Consider the following 8215-nt stretch of genomic DNA (forward strand, 5'->3'; position numbering starts at 1 on the left):
CCCTTTCTGGCTTGGATGGTATCTAAGCTGTTATCCTTACTCAGGCTGGGGTTACAGAGAGAATTAGGTGGTGCTAGTTCCTCTCCTGAAAAGGCAGGGCAATGTGCTGAAAATGGGAAACACAGCAGGCTAGAAGCCAAAAGACCCAAAAATGAATTCTGGCTTTATAATTCCTGGCTCTTGGAGACAGAGAATCTGTTTGATGGCCCAGATTGGCTCCTTCTGGCCTTGTGCAGAGGAGGCATTTCTACGTGTTTGCTGAATTGGAGACAAGAAGACAGAGTTCACATCAAGTACCTCTGACGCTTACTGGCGGTGTGACTTTTGGCAGAAAGTTTCACATTGATGATTCTCCATTTCCATATGTAATCAAACAGGGATAAGGATGCCTGTAGAGCCCATCTCAGAGGGTCGCCATAAGGAGCACTAAGTGCTTTTCACATATTAATGTCAGGTGATTACTGTGTTTGCTGTTGTATCATTATTTTGGGCTGATCTTAACCTCTCTGATTAAGTCCCTTAACTTTTTGAGCCTTGGTTTCCTCCTCTGTCAAAACCTCAGACCAGTAACTTTGCCTGTCTTATACCCAGTTTCTTCACTGGGAAAATGACAGGGTGGGACTAGGTTACCTCTGAGGTCCCTTCTAAATCTATCTCTATTATCCTATGCTGGTGCAAGTGCCCACCTCCTGGGCAAAGACTGAACAGAGTGTGGTATATGAATGTAACAGAATATTTCTAGGCCTTGAGAAACAGTGAACATGAAGTCAGAGAAACTTGAGAAGATTAATCTGAACTGACACAGAGTGAAGTGAATGAGAAAGAGAACATTTTATATGAATGAATGAGAAAAATCATTTCCTAATCACTTATTATGGACCAAGCACATGTTGACTGGTCATACAAAAGACGACAACACGGGAAGGCTTCAGAGTGCTGATCCAAGTGTCCAGGTCACCAGGTGGGTAGAACGAGGCTATGGCAGGATTCAAACCCGAGTGGTGGTCCGGTGCTGCTGTGCTCAGCCACTGAGGAAGCTGAACAGTGGCTGGCTTCCTGGAGAAGGAAGGGATGGTGCCGCTGAATGGTGGATGCTTTTTTCTCTCCAGGGATTTCCCCCTAGCGAGGCTCACTGGAGCTTTGCTTTGGTTGTGTTTCCTTCCTCCCTCTCCTCTCCCCCCACACCAGAGTTTCAATCTCTCTCCTTTTCAAAAAGAAATCTTTTGTCTGTGGCCTTGCCCTGGTGTTTCTGTAAATTTCCTACCTGTACCAGGGATTCATTCTTCTGCCTGTGTCAGCTTGCTGGATGGCATGTTAAGGTATATGGTTCTCCTTTCTAGGTTCAGAAACCTTCCCACCTTCCAGTCTCCTGGGTAACTTTTTGTGAGCATGACTGCTCCATATGACTCCAAGACATAGAAGATGGGTTAATTGGCTGGGAGCCCCTCAGGATAATCTGGAAGCAATCTACTAGAGAAAAACATAGCACAGCTATGAATGGGAAGGAGACAGGGCCCAGGGCTCCGACTTGCCAGCCACACTTTGGCAAAATTTCTCCCCAAGCAGTATAAGAGACATCATTCTGTTTTCAAAGGTGGTAAGGTGCAAGTTATCAGAGCATTAGCATTAAGTGGGGGCTGGGACCACACCGGAGCATGAGCTGTGGAGGTATAAGGCAGCGAACATTTAGATAACATTTTAAAATTTGCAAAGATTACTTGATTTGAACCTCACAACAGCTCCTGAGGTAGATTTTCTATTCTCTCCATTTTATAGATAGGAAAACTGAGGATGAGAGAGAAATGACTTACCTAAAGTTACATAACTAGAAAGTGTCTGAGGCAAGGTTTGAACTCGGATTTTCCTGATTCCAAGTGCAGCATTCTATCCTCTGTGCTATCTAGCTGCCCTAGAGAAACTATCTAATCCCATTTTACAATTGGGAATTTGAATCCCAGAAAAGGTAATATGGTCACATAGCAAGATCGGAACCCAAGTGTCTCTGGACAGTGGGTAGAGTAGATTGAGTGCCCTATGTGGAGTGAGCAAAGGCTGGGTTCAAATCTCACCTGGGACTGGACATATCTCTTTAATTCCCTGAATCTTCATTTCCTGTTCTGTAAAGTAGGAGGGCTGGTTGTGGGGCTCAAATGAAATAACGCATAGGAAGTGTTTCACACATGTGAAGGCTGTTTATACTTTTCAGTTATGAGCTTTTCTGTTATTGCTCCTGTGGGACAGTGGATTCCCAAACACAAAAGAGGAGGCGGTGGTCCATTGGGTTTCTGTGTCTCCTGCCTTTAATTGTTTGTGATAGTGCCCAGTAAATTTGAGCTCCAAGTGTTTTCTGCCTCCAGGGTTATGTTGGAGGGTTGAGGGGCAGGGGAACTATTTTTGAGGTTGATGGCTAGAAATCCAACTTGGGGAGATTCTTCAACAGCTGCCTGTCCCAACTGCAGACGAATCCTGTGGTTACCCTAACCCATGGTGTTTCTAACAAAGCCCTAGACATTTGTAGGAAAGAAGGGCTCATGTCAGTAATAAATCATTCAAAATTTAAACTTGGAGCAAGAGAGAGAGAAAATGAAAAAGGGGGAAAAATCAATCAGATTTGGGATCTTGGGAAGAAAATATTGTTTTTGTTAAGAGTCAATGAATGCCATAGAAATGCATGAATGGTTCTTATATATCACATTTTATACTTGTCAAGATATTCTCTCTGGGTTAAGGAGCAGAGACTGGGAAAGCCCCAGAACATGATCTCAAGATTTGGAAATGAGGGGTGGATAATTTCAGGTACATGTTTTGAGGGCTAGAAATTGCTTTCTTGTATTTCTGCCATTGAATACATGACAGCAATTTTAATAGTCCATCAATCAAACAACAAGCATTTTGTAAGCACCTACTGTATGCCAGGCTCTGTGCTAGGGTTTGGAGATGTAAAGACAAAAGAGACCCTCCCTCCCTTCAGGGAGCTTATATTCTATCAAGAAGAAAACCTTTACATAAGTGGACTCAGAATTATACATAAAATGAATATCACATTATCTGGAGGGGCATGAATTGGGGCAGGGAATTATTCTTCTTAGAAGGTGATGCTTGAGCTGTGTTTTGAAGAAAATTGACTTTTAACAAGTAGTCACATCTAGGGTGATGTGGCCAGGACTTTTTGTGATTCTGAGCCCTTTACCCTAAGATACTGAAGTCTGGGTGGTCCTCTGACTTGTTGTTTCATCTCTGCTGCTCCACATTGTATGGCACAACTACCGCTGCTCTCCTTTCTGGCCATTGGTTGGTGCTCTCAGCATCATAAGGTCATAGGTCTATAGTGTGAAGGAAACTTAGAAGTCATCTGTTCTTTAAAAAAATGTTTTATTTAGTATTTTATTTTTTCCCAGTTACAAGTAAAAACAATTCTAATATTCATTTTCAAAACTTTGAATTCCAAATTCTCTCCCTTCCTCCCACCCTACCCCCACTCCAATGGAGAAGGTAAGCAATTCAATATAGGCTATACATGTATAGACATGCAAAACACTTCCATTACAGTCACATTGTGAAAGACTAACTGCACTTCACTCAATCCTATCCCACCCCCTGTTTATTCTGTTTTCCTTTCCTTTTACCTTGTCCTTCCTCAAAAGTGTTTTGTTTCTGACTATCCCCTCCCCCAATCTGCCCTCCCTTCTATTACCTCCTCTTCTCTTTCCCTCTTCTGTCCTGTAGGGTAACGTAGATTTCTATACCCAATTGAGTGTGTATGTTGTTCCCTCTTTTAGCCAATTCTGATGAGAATAAGGTTCACTCCCTCCCTCTCACTTCCCCCTTCTTCCCCTCCACTATAAAAGCTTTGTCTTGCCTCTTTTATGTGAGCTATTTTACCCCACTCTGCCTCTCCCTTTCTCTTTCTCCCAGTACATTCCTCTCTCTTATTTTTATTTTTTATTTCATTTTTTTAGATATCATTTCCTTACATTCAACTCACACCTCTGCTCTGTCTATATATACTCCTTCTAACTAACCTAATAATGAGAAAGGTCTCATGAGTTACAAATATCATCTTTCCAAGTAGGAATGTAAACAGTTTAACAAGTTCTTTATGATTTCTCTTTCCTGTTTACCTTTTCATGTTTCTCTTGAATCTTGTATTGAAAGTCGTGTTTTCTATTTAGCTCTGGTCTTTTCTCAAGAATACATGAAATTCCTCTATCTCATTGGATGTCCATTTTTCCTCTCATGAATTATAATCAGTTTTACTGGATAGGCAATTTCTTGGTTGTAATCCCAGCTCTTTTGCCCTCCATAATATCATATTTCAAGCCCTCTGATCCTTTAATGTAGAAACTGCTAAATCTTGTGTTATCTGATTGTGGCTCCACAATACTTGAATTGTTTCTTTCTGGCTGCTTGCATTATTTTCTCCTTAGCTGGGAACTCTGGAATTTGGCTATAATATTCCTGGAAGTTTTCATTTTGGAATCTCTTGCAGGAGGTGGTCAGTGAATTCTTTCAATTTCTCTGATTCTAGAATATCAGGACAGTTTTCTTTGATACTTTCTTGAAAGATGATGTCTAGGCTGTTTTTTGATTATGACTTTCAAGTCATTCAATAATTTTTAAAATGATCTCTTCTGGATCTATTTTCCAGGTGTGTTGTTTTTCCAATGAGATATTTCACATTGTCTTCTATTTTTCATTCTTTTGATTGTGTTTTATAATTTCTTCATTTCTTATGTAGTCATTAGCTTCCATTTGCTCATTCTAATTTTTAAGGAACTATTTTCTTCAGTGAGTTTTTGGGTCTCCTTTTCCATTTAGCCAATTCTTTTTAAGGCATTCTTCTCATTGGCTTTTTGGACCTCTGGCCATTTGGTCTAGTCTATTTTTAAGGTGTTACTTTCTTCAGTATTTTGGGGAGGATCTCGTTTACCAAACTATTGAATCATTTTTTCATGATTTTTTTGTATCACTCTCATTTCTCTTCCCAAATTTTCCTCTGCTTCTTTTATTTGATTTTCAAAATTCTTTTTGAGCTCTTCCTTGGCCTGTGACCAGTTCATATTTTTCTTGGATGCTCTGGATATAGGAGCTTTGTCATTGTTGTCTTCTTCTGAGTGTGTGTTTTGATCTTCCTTGTCATCAAAGTAAGTTTCCTATCGTCAGAGTTTTTCCCACTGTTTGCTCATTTTCCCAGCCAATTACTTGACTTTTTAAGGTAGGGCTCTGCTTCTAGGGTGGAGGGCACACTGTCCCAAGCTTTAGGGGTATTTTGCAGCTATTTTCAGAGATACTTCTAGAGACCTGTAAGTTTTCAGTTCTTCCAAGATTGTACAATCTAGGAAGAGGTATTTACTTCTTTCCTGGCTTGTGCTCTGATCTGTAAGAGACCACAAGCACTCTCTACCACCTTGGAACTGTGAGGAGACTTCCCTCTCCACTGGTGCTGCAAACTCTGCTATGCTAGGGCTCCTCCTTGCCCTGTCATGCAAGATTGGGACCCAGATCTGAGTACGGGCAAAGCAACAGAGTCCTGCTGGTGCTAACAAAGAGACCTCTACAATCTCCTGACCAGTTGTTCAATCCTCTTATCATCTGTGGGCTGAGAGCTCCATAAGCAGCAGCTGCCGCCACCACCACTGCTGCCACTGCTGCCAATGATCCAGTCCCCCAAGGCTTGTTCCGGGTTTGATGGGGCTGGGTCTGCACTGGGGCAACCTATGCTGGACTGTGCTCCTCTCTCTCCTGGTGCAACAGACCTTTTCTTTCAACCTTCCAAGTTGTCTTGGGCTGGAAGACTCTGTCTTTTTGTGGATTCTGCTGCTCTAGAATTTATTTAGTCATTTTAAAAAGATATTTGGACGGGTTTATGGGAGAACTCAGGTGAGTCCCAGCCTTTATTCCACCATTTTGACTCCACCCCTTGAAGTCATCTCTTTTAACCCTTCATTTTAAAGAGGAGAAAACTAAGGACCCCAAAGGTTAGGATTTGCCTGAGGCCACATGGCTCATGTTACTGTGATATACTTTTATCTGTCTGTCTGTCTGTCTGTCTGTCTGTTTCTGTCTCTGTCTCTGTCTCTGTCTCTCTCTCTATCCATCCATCCATCTACCTACCTATCTTCGCCCAACCCCACATTCCTGCCTCCTCTTTACTTTCTCCCCTTCTTTCCTCTTGGAGGTATAAGCTAGAGTCTGGGGACTTCTAGAATAGCTACACTTCAATAGACTTCATTGTCCCTCCCTGTCCCAACAATTAAATTTTCCCTAAGGGAAAGAATTCCTAGATGTGGCTTTGGATTTAATTATCAATCTATGTGGCACACTGCACAATATTTCCCAGAAGAGCATCCATTCCCCCTTACAATGAGATTCAATGTAAAAGTCATCTTTTGAATTGAGGAAGTTCATGGCATTGATACCAATAGATGTCATCTGGCAGCAGTCAATGGAGACCTTCTGTTTGCTTAAAACAACAGAAAAACTTGCCCCATTCTCTTATCTTTCTATCCCCTTCTGTTTTCTAGATCTCTGCTTTGCTGTTACTCTCCATTGTGTGTGGACAAATCCTTATCTCAGTTTAGAAAAGTAAGTGAACCTTTTTTGTTACAGATTCAGCCTCATACTGTTATTAAGATGCCCCCAGGAAAATGAATCTGAGCAGTTCAAGTGCTTGGCAGGTACCATTGTGACTTCAGAAGCCTTCCTACCGTATTTCTAGCTCTTGCTTCTCAGAGGGAAGTAAGTGAAGCTGGCAAAGAGATGCCTCAGATCGAATTAGCTGGAGCAAAGAGGTTTCCTCCAAGAAGCCCTCCTTGAGTCAACTAGCCCCTGTTCTCTCTCTCTCTCTCTCTCTCTCTCTCTCTCTCTCTCTCTCTCTCTCTCTCTCTCTCTCCTCTGAATGCTAATAGCCTTTATAATCTGTAGTACAGAATTACCTTAATTATGGGCTAATCATATTGGTCACTACTATTTCATGAATTTTACTCTTCTCTTAATTGGACTGTGAGGTATTTAGCCTCTCTGAGGATAGAGATAGGCCAGATGATGCAGCCAGAGTCAGAGGAGGTACCAGTTGTAACTCACCTGCTCTACTTCCTATGTGTGACTTTGACTAAGTCATGTCCTCTCTCTGGGCCTCAGTTTCCTCATCTGCTAAAAGGAGCTGGGTCTTTTCTGATTTGGGATCTGATGACCTTAAGCATACAAACAAGCTAAAATAATCCAAGACCAAGGAACATTGGTATCAATGGATTCAGACGATGCTTCCTTGATAATTCAAGGCCACCAGGTTTCACTGGTGTGGATCCTCCCTGACGTGGTACAGATCACAGACCCTCTGTTCATTAGTCAATGGTCTCCAAGAGTTGCTGTAGCTGAAAAATTCCTCACCCTGTGGCCAACCTGGTGAGGAGCCTCTCCATGTAGATTCTATATTTCACATTTTCCTGTCACTTCTCCCATGTCTATGGTCCTGGTGCATACATTTCTCCCAGATAAATGAATTAAGTTTATGGGTATGTATATTATATATGTATATGTATGTATTATGTGTAGATACACACATACATATACATAAATTCCTCTTCTTTTAGAACCTTCCTAATCTTTACGCCAGAGTGTGTAACTCAAAGGTCCCACAGACGCCATTTGTTTTCTGCAAATCCTCTGATATCAAGCCCATTCCCTCAGTTTATATGACCACAAAGGGATGTACAACTTGATATATGAATGTGGTATTATTGATTGAGCCAAACATATTGGCTCCAAAGAACAGGAGGCAGCAGTGTTTCTTTAGCAAACTAGGCACAGATGTTTTCCCAAAATATACGTACTTAAAAAGTGTGTGTGTGTGTGTGTGTGTGTGTGTGTGTGTAAATCTTTACTGTTGTAGACATATACTGACTATTTTTAGCCATGTAAGTTGTAGGCTTTGGGCCACCAGTGTGTTAATTTTTAAATGTAGCATGATTTCAAAAGTATACACTGATTAATAAGAAAAGCCTGTTTTAAACCACACTTTTTTTTAAAAAAAGCTTAATTGATGCCTTTTGTTTTTTTTATACCACAGACATTTCCTGATATCCCTCCCCGAATCCCCACTGAACCTTCCATTGCCACAAAGAAAAGCAGTTAAGCCAAGTCAAGAGACTTAATGATCACGTCCCACAGCATATGTGACATCTCATGCTCATCTTCCCCCATGTCTCTACTGAGA

The sequence above is a fragment of the Notamacropus eugenii genome, chromosome 3 (assembly GCF_028372415.1).
Source record: "Notamacropus eugenii isolate mMacEug1 chromosome 3, mMacEug1.pri_v2, whole genome shotgun sequence".
Lineage (NCBI taxonomy): Eukaryota > Metazoa > Chordata > Mammalia > Diprotodontia > Macropodidae > Notamacropus > Notamacropus eugenii.